Raw genomic sequence first — 14,287 nt, 5'->3', positions numbered from 1 at the left:
TCAATCATACCTCGATATACCTTCAAGTCAACTGGTTTACCAGTTTCATCTTTATCAAGTTTAGTTGATGGGCTCATTAGTTTTCCAATTTCCTTAGCACCTTCCATGCCAAACTTTTTCAGTAATTTCTTAATATATTTTGATTGATTGATGAATGTACCACATTTTGCTTGCTTTATTTGCAATCCGAGAAAGAATGTAAGTTCTTCCATCATGCTCACTTCAAATTCTTTCTGCATAGTCTTAATAAAAACTTGACACATATTTTCATTAGTAACACCGAATATTATGTCATCAGCATAAATCTGAATAAAAAATATCATCATTTTCATATTTAATGAAAAGAGTTGTATCGATGTTTTCTCTTAAAAAATCTTTTTCAATCAAGAAATCACTGAGTCTCTCGTACCAAACTCCCAAACTCTAAGAGCTTATTTGAGTCCATATAATGCTTTTGTGATTTTGAAAACATGATTTGGAGAAATATGATTTTCAAAACCTGGAGGTTGCTCAACATATGTCTCTTCATTTATAAAACCATTTAAGAAAGCAATTTTAATATCCATTTGAAAATTTTTGAAATCTTTATAACAAGCATATGCAAGTAGCATTCGAATAGCTTCTAATCTTGCAACTGGTGCATATGTCTCATTATAATCGATTCCTTCTTCTTGATTGAAACCTTGGGCTATAAGTCGAGCCTTATTTCTAGTAATGATTCCGGACTCATCTTTCTTATTTCTAAAAATCCATTTTATTCCAATAATAGTATATTTTTAGGTTTAGGAATAAGTGTCCAAATATCATTTCTTTCAAATTGATTCAACTCTTCTTGCATAACTAGAATATAAAATTCATCAAGAAGTGTTTCATCAATATTTTTGGATTTAATTTGAGATAGAAAAATAGTATGATTGCAAATATTTCTAAAAGATGATCGAGTACTTACACCTCATGAAGATTCTAACAAAATTTATTCCACTGGATGATCTTTCACAAATTTTCACTGTTTGGTTACATCTTGTATTAAATTTTGATGATCTTTCCTGATGTTTCCATGTTAAACTTCCTCTATTGTGTTCTCTTTATTGAGATTGAGACTTTCCTTATTATTTATACCTCCTATTTCTTCATCAATAGATTTCTTAGAGAGTAGATAATTAAATTCATCAAATACTACATGCATAGATTATGGTACAATCAAAGTCTTTTTATTGAATATTTTATAAGTTTTACTATTAATAGAATACCTGAGAAAGATACATTCATCAAATTTTGCATCAAACTTGCCTAAATTATCTCTATCATTCAAAATAAAACATATGCATCCAAATACATGAAAGTAACCAATGTTGGGTTTTTTCTCATTCCAAAGCTCGTAGGAGGTTTTATCTAATTTAGACCTTAGTATAACTCTATTTATAACATAACATGAAGTACTTACCGCTTCAGCCCAAAAATAACTAGGCAAGTTGTTCGTATTGAGCATTGTTTTTGCCATCTTCTGAAGAGATCTATTTTTCTTATCTACTACTCCATTTTGTTGGGGAGTTCGAGGAGCAGAAAAATTATGCACAAAACTATTTTCATCACAAAATGTTTCAATATTTTTATTAACAAACTCTTTTCCCCTATTATTTCGGATACTTGAAATAATATATCTCTTTTCATTTTGAATTCTCTTGCATAACTTGGTAAAGACATTATATGTATCATCTTTATGAGCAAGAAAGATGACCCAAGTATATCTAGAGAAATTATCAACAATAATAAATACATAATAGTTTCCTCCTAGACTTGCAACTCTATTTAATATAAAAAGATCCATGTGTATTAGTTGCAATGGTCTAGTAGTGGAAATATGTTTCTTGATTTTAAAAGAAGTTTTTGTTTGTTTACCAAATTGGCATGCATCACAAATTTTGTCTTTAAGAAAATTTGTTTTTAGTAAACCTCTCACAAGATCATTTTTTAAAATTTTGAAAATAAGTTCCATGTTGGCATGACCTAGTTTTCTATGCCATAGTCAACTAGTTTTATTTTGAACTGAAAAATAAATAGCATCTTGTGAGGTAATTTCTTCAAAATCAATTGTATAAACATTGTTGTTTCTAAAAGTAATAAAACAAATATTACAATCATGATCATTCAAAATAATGCACTTATTCATTTTGAAAGTAACTGTAAATCCTTTATCACATAATTGACTTATACTCAAAAGATTATGTTTTAGATCTTCAACAAGTAGAACATCTTCAATTATGAGAGAAGATTCATTACCAATTTTACCTATTCTCACGATCTTCTCTTTCGAGTTGTCTCCAAATATCACGTGTCCTTCTTCTTTAGATTTAAGATCAAAGAACTTAGTCTTGTCTCCCGTCATGTATCTTGAACATCTACTATCTAAAAACCATTTGTTTTTGTTTGTGGAGGATTTCATGCATACCTATAAAAACAATTAAAATGATTTTTCTTAGTACTCAAGTTCTTTGGGTCCTTTATTTATTAGTATTAGAATAAACAAGATTTTTAGATATCCATATGGCCCTAATAGTCATTGTATGCTTCCTTCTAATGAGACAAACGTGATAATTATGATCATTTCTATTACAAAAATTGCAAATAGCATATGACATATATGAAGAACTTGAGTGATTATAATAATATCTTTTTTTGACAAAATTATTTTTATGAAAAGAATTTTAAATATTGGACTTTGATGTAGAAGAATTATCAAAGAAGTTTTTATAAGGTTTGTATTTTTATTTTGGCATATATCCTAAACCTACTTTGTCAAAAACACATCGTTGACTACCAAAAAGTTTTTCAAAATTTCTTTTTCCATTCGTAAAGTTTTTAACAATATTTTCTAAATTAATTTTCTTCTTTTTTAATTCAAGATTTTCATCTTTCAAAATGATGCTTTCTTTTTTTAAAATATCCATTTCGGTTGTTAAAAAATAATTTTTCTTTTTCAAAGCAGTATATTTGATACCCAATTTTTCAAGTTCCTCATATACTTCTTCTAAAATATTTTACAATTCTTCATATGAATGATCTTCAATATTGTCAAGATTTGTTACCTCAATGTCATCTTTAGCCATAGAACAAAGATTTGCTGATTCTCCATTACTTGTTTCACTATCTGAGCTACTTGAATCATCATCTCATGTAGTTTTCATTGTTTTCTTGCCCTTATTTATATCTTTCTTTAGCAGAAGATAATCTGACTTGATATGACCAGATTTATTGCATTTATAACAAATTAAAGTATTATTTTTACCTGAATCTTTCTTGGAAAACTTTTTGAAAGATTTCCTCAGATGAGTTTTATTTTTCTTTAAGAACCTCTGAATTCTTCTTGTTATCATCGCAACTTCTTAATCTTTGTCGTCATTTTCCTCATTTTCATCACTTTTACTTTCATGATAAATAACTTTAAGTGTCAAGCTCTTCTTTGACTTTCCTTTTTCTTCTCCTCTTTTCAATGTGTACTCATGGGTGATAAGTCACCCGATGAGTTCATTCACTTCGAGTTTCTTGAGGTCTCTAACTTCAAGAATCGCTGTCACTTTTGATTCCCAGCGTTTTGGTAGAGAGTTGAGAATTTTTCTTACTATCTCCACCTTGGAATAAATTTTGCCAAGAGCTGTCAAGCTGTTTATGATGTTAGTAAAACAAGTGTGCATACTAGAAATAGATTCATCATCATTCATATTATACATTTCATATTCATGAGTAAGAATATAAATTTTTGATTCATTAAATTGCGAAGTTATTTCATAAGTAACTTCCAATTTATCTCAAATTTCTTTTACCGTAGCGCAAGTCATTATTCTATTCAACTCATTTTCATTGAGAGCATTAAATAATAAATTCATAGCAATTAAATTCAAAGTATAAAATCTATCGTCTTCACGATCAAACTCTTCTTCTTTCTTTTTGACCTTTACTCCATCAACCACTTTTGTTGAAATATAAGGTCCATTTACAATGCATTTCCAGATTTCTTGACCTTGAGCCTGAAAGAATATTCTCATTTTAACTTTCCAGAATGAGTAATTGTCTCTACAAAAGAGTGGAGGCCGACTGCTCGATTGACCTTCACCAAAAAAAGCTGCAATGTTAGTCATAAGATCTTAACTCAAAAGATAATTAATCTTATAACAGAGCTCTTAACTTTGATACAAATTGTTGTCCAGATGACTAACACAAGAGGGGGATGAATTGAGTTATATTTAAAAAAATAACAATTATAAATCAAATATACAATATAAAATATAAAAAAAAATGAAACAACAATAAATATAAAGAATAAGGGTAAGAGAGAAGCAAACTTAGTATGTTAACGAGATTCGGTCCCACTGCCTACGTCCTCGCCTCAAGCTACCCCTTGAGGATCCCCAAATTCACTATTCAACCTCCTTTAGGTGGAGATAGAAACCTATTACACCTTTAAACAACACCGCTACAAAGGATCCGTATAGAACACCCTCTACACTTGCAATCACCTTACACGTGGTGATTCAACTATTTCCTGTGTAGAACATTTTCTACAGGCACAAGAGTTATACACACCCTTTTACTGATACAAGAGTTGATAGTGGGCAGGTTATCAGAAAACACTCCTGATTGAGCTGAAATATTGCATAGTTTAGCTATTTAAAACCAATGTATTTTAAATTTTTCGTGACACTATTATTGATTTTAGATAGAAAAATGGTTAATAAGCATAAATACGAGTTTTGATTTTTAAATTGATTGATATCATGTTTATGCTTAATTTTATTACTATGATTTAATTGAACAATATTTCCTAACATATATAATCTATTTTTTTTATAATCTAGTTTTTTATTTAATTTGTATTTGAGTGCTATTTTTATCTCTTATTTTCAACTCCAATAAAATTCACATGAATGAGCGGTGTACTTCAGCAGCTAAAAAAGAAAGACGAAGATTTTTGGTGGAGTGTGAATGTAAGAGGCGGCAGCTTGTTGATAGCTTCGGTTGGTGCAGCTAAAGCGGACTGGAAGTGCTTAATCCTCCGATGCTGAAAATGTAGTAGTTGATATTCAAGCAAAATCAAATAAAGTTGATGGCTTCGGTTGGTGCATGAGTTGAATTTATTAGTCGGTTGGTGTGAAAAGAAAGAAAAGAAATCGGTAGACAGAAGGAAATGGGGCTGGCTGAAACGTGAAGGCATGTGGGCTAGAAAAAAATAAAAAATAAAAAAAGTAAGAGAAGGGAGGTGCCGTGCATTACTTGGATTGGAGGAAGTTGTACATTGAATCGAAGAGTGTCGTGCTTGACTTGTGGAGAGTGACAGAGTTGGTGGTGATTATTTGTGAGAAGTCGGCTGGAGTGAAATGGGGGAGGAAGGAGTTTGGCACCGAATTGACGCAGCTGTATATATATATATATATATATATATTGCTGGACGGAATGGAGAGAAGGGAGAAGAGACATAGAGAGAGTTACGTGGGTACGGTTGGAGGTTGTACGTGGAAGGGAATTTATTTTCTTGGTGGGAGAGAAAGTAAATAGAGCAAGTTACTTGGGGATGTAGGAGAGTTGAGTTGTGTTGGTCGTTGAAAAGAGAGGGACATAGAGTTGGGATGATTGTAGAGGGAAGTAGAGAGGAGAGTCGGTGCTGGATTCATGAAATGAAAGAGAGAGTCAGTGCATAATTGAATAGAGGAGAGGTGTCTGTGCTTGATTGATTAAAGAAAAGAGATTCAGTCAGAGTTTCTCTTGAGTTTTCATAGAGGAGAGTCGGTCAGAGGTTGGAGTTGATGTAAAGAGTCGGTGCTGCTTTTGAAGAGTCAGTCGGTGCATGAGTTTTCTGGAGCTGGATGGTACGTGAATACAGTGATTTCCGAATACAGTGAATGCTTGAGGAATTCCTGTGATATTCAAATAGATTTGTAAATGTTTTAATCATCAATCCTTCACGCTCAATCATAAGCGACTATTTTTTGTTGATCTTAAATGTTAAATCTTCCAATTAAACGGAATCATTATTCTAATTTAATTGAAGTAAATCGATCGGAAACAATATCATAAATTATTAGACGGATCCTCGAAACTTTAGTCTTTCTCTATATCTATTCATTTTATCATTTTAGTTTGATTCAATTATTTTACAAATCTTCATCTTTACATTCGATTGGACGTTTCTTCTAGTAATTTCGTTTCATTGTCTGAATTTATTTTCTTTATCACAAAAGTCAATCCATGTGGATTCGATCCTGTAAGATATTACAACACCTGTATACTTGCAGGTAAAACTGCACTAAATTTTTGGTTCATTAATTTGAGTCAAAGTTTAGAAGCAACAAGGTTTTGGCGCCGTTGCCGGGGATTGCAACGTGTGATAATTTTTTATTTTAAAAAAAAATATTTTAGAAATCTTTTGCTAATTGTCTTTCATATTCTTTTTGCAGGTACGATATTACGGAAAAGAGAGCATGTAACATTGCTCCCATATTCATACCATTTGGTAATCTCATTCCAAAAAAAAAAAAAATTCTTTTACTTTCTTGAATTTTTTGCATTTTGTTTTTTTTGTTTTTTTGTTTTTAGTCTTTGAATGTGTTTGATCCTCTATGATGAATGATCTCGTGGCAACGTGATCAAACGGGTAGATTGAGAAGATAGGAAATTGTTTTAAAAGAATTAGTTGATACTTTATCTGGTGATTCTAAAAATTCACATTCTAATATCATGGCTGACAATCATAGTATTCATGACGAACTCGAAAATGAGGCACAAAATAATCCACCAATGAGGACTTTGCGCGAGTATTTGTAGCCAACAAGGACAAACACTCCATCTTGCATGATTTTTCCTACGAATATGGGAAATTTTGATTTAAAACTGTGAGTAATTCAATTACTTCCTAAGTTTCATGGCTTAGACTCAGAAAGTCTTTATTTGCATCTGAAAGAATTTGAAGAAGTTTGTGCAACTTTACAAACCCAAACTATCAATGATGATATTGCTAGATTAAAGTTGTTTCCATTCTCTTTGAAAGAAAAAGCTAAAAATTGGTTGAACTCCTTGATACCAAGATCTATTGGCACATGGCAAGAAATACAAAGAGAATTTCTGAAAAAGTTTTTTCCTACTCATAGGACCAACACTCTTCGTAGAAATATTATGAATTTTTCTCAAAAAGAAAATGAAACATTTTTTCAATGTTGGGAACGTTTTAAAGAATTGTTGCTAACTTGCCCACATCATGGCTATGAGACCTGGCGCACCATTAGTTTTTTCTATGAAGGTTTAACATCTCAAATGCGTTAGTTTGTAGAAATGATGTGTAACGGTGAATTTTTAAATAAAGATCCTGATGATGCTTGGGACTATTTTGACCAGTTAGCTGAAAATGCCCAATCTTGGGATAACACAGATCGTTCTGATCGGTCAAATAAGCCCAAACTCAGTGCCATGTCTCAAGAAAGTATGTATGTTCTTAAATGAAATGATGATGTGAATGCTAGGATAGCAAGTCTGACAAGAAAAGTCAAAGCCATAGAATTTAGGAAGGTAAATTCAGCTAAGGCCATTGAAAAAGAAGAAGAAAATTGTGGCATTTGTGAGATTAGTGGACACCTAACTCAAGATTGTCCAACAATCCCTGCTTTTAAAGAGGTGTTGCACGAACAAGCAAATGTCATGAATTCTTATAGGAGATCATTTTCTTCCCCTCATTCAGAAACGTATAATTCTGGATGGAGAAATCACCCAAATTTTAGTTGGAGGAATGAGTCCAATTTAAATCAAAATCCTCAAGGGCCATCTTCTTCTACTCCTTATGTGCCTCCACATAAGAAAACCCTTGAGGAGACATTACAAAATTTTATGCAGGGACAAGCCAATATCAACACTCAGACAATGCAGGCCATTACTGAGATAAGAAGTTCTATTAGCGATTTGACCTCTGCATTGCATGCTCAAGAAAAGAGTAAGTTTCCAGCTCAACCTCAGCCGAATCCCAAAGGTAAATTTGAGGTAAGAAATTCAAATCCTTCTTATTCAAAATTTGAACATGCCAAGTCCATCACCACTCTACGTAGTGAAAAAATAATTGATAAGAGTATTTCAACAACGAAAGTTGATGAGACCAACAACTCTTTAAATTCCAAGAGTGATGGTGAACTTGAGAAGGTTGAATTAGATATGCCTGTGAAAGCCCTAATACCTACCCCATTTCCTCAAAGATTGCAACATTCTCACAAGTTGGTTCAAAATACTAATATTCTTGAAATTTTCAAACAAGTAAAAATCAACATTCCTTTGTTGGATGCAATCAAATAGATTCCATCATATGCTAAATTTTTTAAAGATTTGTGCACAGTGAAGCGTACGATGAAGGTGCAGAAGAAGGATTTCCTCACTGAACGGGTAAGCGCCATCCTCCAGAACAATTCTCCACCAAAATACAAAGACCCGGGTTGTCCAACAATTTCCTGCGTGATTGGAAATTTTAGAATTGAAAAAGCTTTACTTGACCTCGGAGCTAGTGTTAACCTCCTACCCTACTCGATATATAAGTAGTTGGGTCTTGGTGAACTTAAACCCACCAAGGTAACACTCCAACTTGCTGACCGTTTAATTAAAATACCGAGAGGGATAGTTAAGGATGTGTTAGTTCAATTAGGCAAATTTTATTTCCCAATGGATTTCATTGTTTTGGACACGGAGCCTGGCTTTGATGTTTGCACTCAAATTCCTATAATTTTGGGTATGCCATTCCTTGCAACTTCAAATGCTTTAATAAATTGTAGAAGTGGTGTGATGATAATTTCTTTTGGCAACATGACTTTGGAGTTGAATATTTTTAATATTTGTAAACAACCTGGCGATGATGATGATGTGCATGAAGTAAATCTAATCCAAACTCTTGTCCAAAATAAATTTGATTTGTCAAGTTTTTTTAACCCTCCTGAGGCTTGTTTGGTTCATGGTGAAAATTTTGATGATGATTCTGTGCTTGCATCTATGAATTTTTTGCTATAATTTACTCCTATAATAGACACTGATAAATGGAGAACACGTTTTGAGGAATTACCGCCTCATGATGTCGTGTCTCTCCCCTCAAGTGTGCAAACACCAAAACTCGACTTGAAACCTCTACCTGCTGATCTCAAATATACATTTTTAAGTCAAGCAGAGACATTATCAGTGGTCATTTCATCAAAACTAGATGAAATTCAGGAGAGAAATTTGATTGGTGTTCTCATTGAACACAAAGAGGCAATAGGATGGACCATAGCTTATATCAAAGGTATCAGCCATTTGATTTGTACCCACAGGATTTATCAAAATGACAATTCTAAACCCTCTAGAGAAATACAGCATAGACTAAACCCCAACATGAAAGAGGTTGTCAGAGCAGAGGTATTAAAACTTCTAGATGTAGGGATCATTTACCCTATTTCTGACAGCAAATGCATTAGTCCCACGCAGGTGGTACCCAAGAAATTTGGTGTGACTGTAGTTAAGAATGTTGATAATAAATTGATCCCAACTAGAGTTACTACTGGTTGGCGTATGTGCATTGACTACAGAAAACTGAATTCTGTCACCAAAAAGGATCATTTTCCGCTACCATTCATGGATCAAATCATTGAACGTGTAGCGGGCCATAAATTCTATTACTTCCTAGATGGTTATTCTGGATATAACCAAATTGAGATTGCTTCTGAAGATCAAGAAAATACCACTTTTACATGTCTATTTGGTACCTTTGCATATCGAAGGATGTCATTTGGACTTTATAATGCTCCTGCTACATTTCAACGATGCATAATGAGCATATTCAGTGACATGGTAGAGCGTTTCGTTGAAATATTCATGGATGATTTTTCTATTTTTGGTGATTTATTTGATGAATGTTTGACTCATTTGGAAAGAGTGTTGATTAGATGCAAAGAAAAGAATTTGATTTTAAACTGGGAGAAGTGTCATTTTATGGTCACTCAAGGGATTGTTCTTGGTCACATTATTTCTTCTCAAGGTTTTGAAGTGGACAAGGCCAAAATTGAATTAATTTCTAAATTAACCATCCCAAAGAACATCAGGGATATCAGATCTTTTCTAGGTCATGCAGGTTTTTACAGGAGGTTCATTAAAGGTTTCAGCACAATTTCTAGACATTTGTGCAATTTATTGTCAAAGAAAAATTCTTTTGTGTGGAATAATGATTGTGAGTTAGCTTTTACAAAGTTAAAAGGTATGTTGATTTCAGTCCCAATTATGCGATCACGTAATTGGAATTTACCATTTGAGATTATGTGTGATGCTAGTGATTATGCTGTTGGAGCTGTGTTGGGCCAACGTAAGGACAAAAAGCCTTGTGTTATTTATTATGCAAGTAAAACTTTAAACAGTGCTCAAATGAATTATTCAACAACTGAAAAAGAGCTACTTGCAGTAATTTTTGCACTTGACAAATTTCGCTCTTATTTGATTGGATCTAAAATTGTCATCTTTACTGATCATGCTGGGTTAAAGTATCTTTTAGCGAAAAAAGATGCAAAGCCCAGGTTGCTTAGATGGATCCTTTTGCTGCCCAGGTTGATTTGATAATCAAAGATAAAAAAGGAGTTGAGAATGTTGTTGCTGATCATCTGTCTAGACTTTTTCTTTCAGATTCCATAGAGACAGTTTCTATTAAAGACACATTTCCAGATGAGCAACTTTTTGGTATATCTCAAGTGCCATGGTACGCTGACATTGCTAATTTTCTTGCTATAGGTGAAATTTCCCACATTTGGACTCAACAAGATAAGAGAAAATTTTTTGTAGAGGTAAGAAAATTCTTTTGGGATGATCCATATCTGTTCAAATATTGTCCAGATCAGATAATTAGACGATGTGTTCCCAATAACGAATTTCAAAGTGTGATATCTTTTTGTCACTCTGGGGCATGTGGTGGCCATTTTTCTGGAAAGAAAACTGCTTTTAAAATTTTGCAATGTGGTTTCTATTGGCCTACCATTTTCAAGGACATCCATGAATTTGGTAAAACTTGTGAGCGTTGTCAAAATTTGAGAGGGATTACCCGTCGGAGTATGATGCCATTAAATCCAATCTTGGTTGTTGAAATATTTGATTGTTGGGGCATTGACTTCATGGGACTCTTCCCAGTTTCTTTTGGCAATATCTACATTTTGATAGCTGTGGATTATGTGTCCAAATGGATTGAGGTTGTTCCATGCAAAAACAATGACCACAAAGTGGTACTGAAATTTTTGAAGGAAAATATTTTATCAAGGTTTGGAATACCTCGAGCCATTATCAGTAATGGGGGCAAACATTTTTGTAATAAGTTTTTCGAGACCTTAATGTAAAAATATGGTATTACTCATAAGGTTGCTACCCCTTATCATCCACAAACAAGTGGCCAAGTTGAGGTATCTAATCGGGAGATCAAAAAATTTTTAGAAAAGAGGGTTAACCCAAGCCGCAAAGATTGGTCTTTACGACTAACCGACGCACTTTAGGCATACCGTACTGTTTTTAAAACCCCAATTGGTATGTCCTCATATCGACTCATTTTTGGAAAGGCATGTCACTTACCTGTGGAATTAGAGCACAAAGCTTACGGGGCAATCAAGCAATTTAATTTTGATGTGAATAAAGCTTGCTCTCTTCGTAAGTTTCAGCTTAATGAGTTAGAGGAAATCAGGAATGAAGCTTATGAAAACTCTTGCATTGCCAAGGAGAGAATGAAAATTTTTCATGACAAAAATATTTTTCGAAAATCTTTTTAGCTTTTTCAAAAAGTTTTGTTGTATAATTCAAGATTCCATTTGTTTCCTGGCAAGCTTCAATCCCGATGGATTGACCCATTTGTTGTAAAAACTGTTTATCCTTTTGGGGCCATTGAGATAGATAATCCAGACAATGGTAATGTTTTTAAAGTTAATGGATAAAGGTTGAAACCATTTTTGGATGATTTTACTCCAGAGGTTGAATTCACTACTCTGGAGAATCCTGCTTATCAGAATTAATTTCTGATTCTTCATTGTATATATCGTATTCGCTTGTTTTGTTTTTTTTTTCTTTCTTTTGCTTTTTGTGTTTTTTTAACTTTGACAGAAATCTACTCCTTGTGTGTGCTCGAGTATCTCAGGTGACTTCTTTCCTTTATGTTTAATCATTTTCGTCTCAATATATGTTCTGTAGTGTTTATCTTGCTCCAATTCATGCCTGTATAGCATACATCATCGAACATTCAATTGCTAAACATTGAGGACAATGTCACATTTAGTTGGGGGGAGGATTTTCTGTTGAAAATTTATTAGTACCTAAAAAAAAAAAAATGTGAGGTGCATTGAAACATAAATGATTAACACACACTTCTGGCATTTTTGTGAAATTTGAGTATCTTGGTGGAGTAGTTGAGCGGAATTATTTTGCAAAGATTTATTTTCAACCTTAAGCATAGAACATGACTTATGATGCCTCATATTTTGTTGAGGAGTGACTTGAAACACTGGGATGCGATATTTACAAAAATGAGAATTAGTATAATTTATATAGAATGAAGGGCAAGTTTTGAAAGAACATTTTGCACATGCTTACACTTGTAGTGTTCCTCATTAATGTTCATTGATTTAAAACAGGAGAAGTAAACTGCAGGACTACCGAGCCTTATACTATTAAAAAAGAAAGAAAGAAAGAAAGAAATTAAAAAAAAAAAAATCGTGTAGGTTTTCCTAAATAAAGGGCTAGAAACAGTTACCCAAAACTTTAGAGGTTGAGTGTTCAACCTTTAAACAGAGTTGGCATGAAAACTGCTAGTCCCTTAGGCTTTGAGGTAGTTAGAATCAATAATGATTAATCTTAAGGTTGAAAAATCCTATGATAAATCATGCTTATTAGTGAGGAACACACACAGGTTTAGCCACACACACATATCCAAGTTCTAATACATTTGCCCCAATTCTATGTAAACAGTTCTTGAGACTTTCCTTGTGGATACAACTCCTGGTGTTGAGTGTCACGAATCAATTTTTTTGTGAGAATTTAGAATTATGTTTGATTATTTTTGTTTGAATTTCGAGCTTTATGCAATGTTCATCTCAATTAATTTTCACTATTTTGCTCAAGAATTAGCAAAAGGCTAGTTGGGGGGTGTGATTGAGCTGAAATATTGCATAGTTTAGCTATTTAAAATCAATGTATTTTAAATCCTTCGTGACACTATTATTGGTTTTAGATAGAAAAATGGTTAATAAACATAAATACGAGTTGTGATTTTTAAATTGATTGATATCATGTTTATGCTTAATTTTATTACTATGATTTAATTGAACAATATTTCCTCACATATATAATCTATTTTTTTTTTATAATCTAGTTTTTTATTTAATTTGTATTTGAGTGCTAATTTTATCTCTTATTTTCAGCTCCAATAAAATTCACATGAAGGAAGCGGTGTACTTCAGCAGCTAAAAAAAAAAAGACGAAAATTTTTGGTGGAGTGTGAATGTAAGAGGCGGCAGCTTGTTGATAGCTTCGGTTGGTGCAGCTAAAGCGGACTGGAAGTGCTTAATCCTCCGATGCTGAAAATGTAGTAGTTGATATTCAAGCAAAATCAAATAAAGTTGATGGCTTCGGTTGGTGCATGAGTTGAATTTATTAGTCGATTGGTGTGAAAAGAAAGAAAAGAAATCGGTAGACAGAAGGAAATGGGGCTGGCTGAAACGTGAAGGCATGTGGGTTGGAAAAAAATAAAAAAAGTAAGAGAAGGGAGGTGCCGTGCATTACTTGGATTGGAGGAAGTTGTACATTGAATCGAAGAGTGCCGTGCTTGACTTGTGGAGAGTGACAGAGTTGGTGGTGATTATTTGTGAGAAGTCAGCTGGAGTGAATTGGGGGAGGAAGGAGTTTGGCACCGACTTGAGGTAGCTGTATATATATATATATATATATATTGCTGGACAGAATGGAGAGAAGGGAGAAGAGACATAGAGAGAGTTAGGTGGGTACGGTTGGAGGTTGTACGTGGAAGGGAATTTATTTTCTTGGTGGGAGAGAAAGTAAATAGAGCAGGTTACGTGGGGATGTAGGAGAGTTTAGTTGTGTTGGTCGTTGAAAAGAGAGGGACATAGAGTTGGGATGATTGTAGAGGGAAGTAGAGAGGAGAGTCGGTGCTGGATTCATGAAATGAAAGAGAGAGTCGGTGCATAATTGAATAGAGGAGAGGTGTCTGTGCTTGATTGATTAAAGAAAGGAGAGTCGGTTAGAGTTTCTCTTGAGTTTTCAT

At 33.4% G+C, this 14,287-nt stretch overlaps 1 non-coding gene across 1 annotated transcript; it reads right to left on the bottom strand.

Moving 5' to 3' along the window:
- Nucleotides 1-7,149: 7,149 nt before the first annotated feature.
- On the bottom strand, nucleotides 7,150-7,253 carry LOC122312119. The gene has a single exon (XR_006243032.1). It is a non-coding gene; the product is annotated as a small nucleolar RNA R71 (small nucleolar RNA).
- Nucleotides 7,254-14,287: the final 7,034 nt, after the last annotated feature.

The sequence above is a fragment of the Carya illinoinensis genome, chromosome 5, assembly GCF_018687715.1.
Source record: "Carya illinoinensis cultivar Pawnee chromosome 5, C.illinoinensisPawnee_v1, whole genome shotgun sequence".
In the NCBI taxonomy this organism is placed as follows: Eukaryota; Viridiplantae; Streptophyta; class Magnoliopsida; order Fagales; family Juglandaceae; genus Carya; species Carya illinoinensis.
The sequence above is the reverse complement of the archived record's forward strand: the minus strand, read 5'-3'. Positions and strand labels throughout refer to the sequence as shown.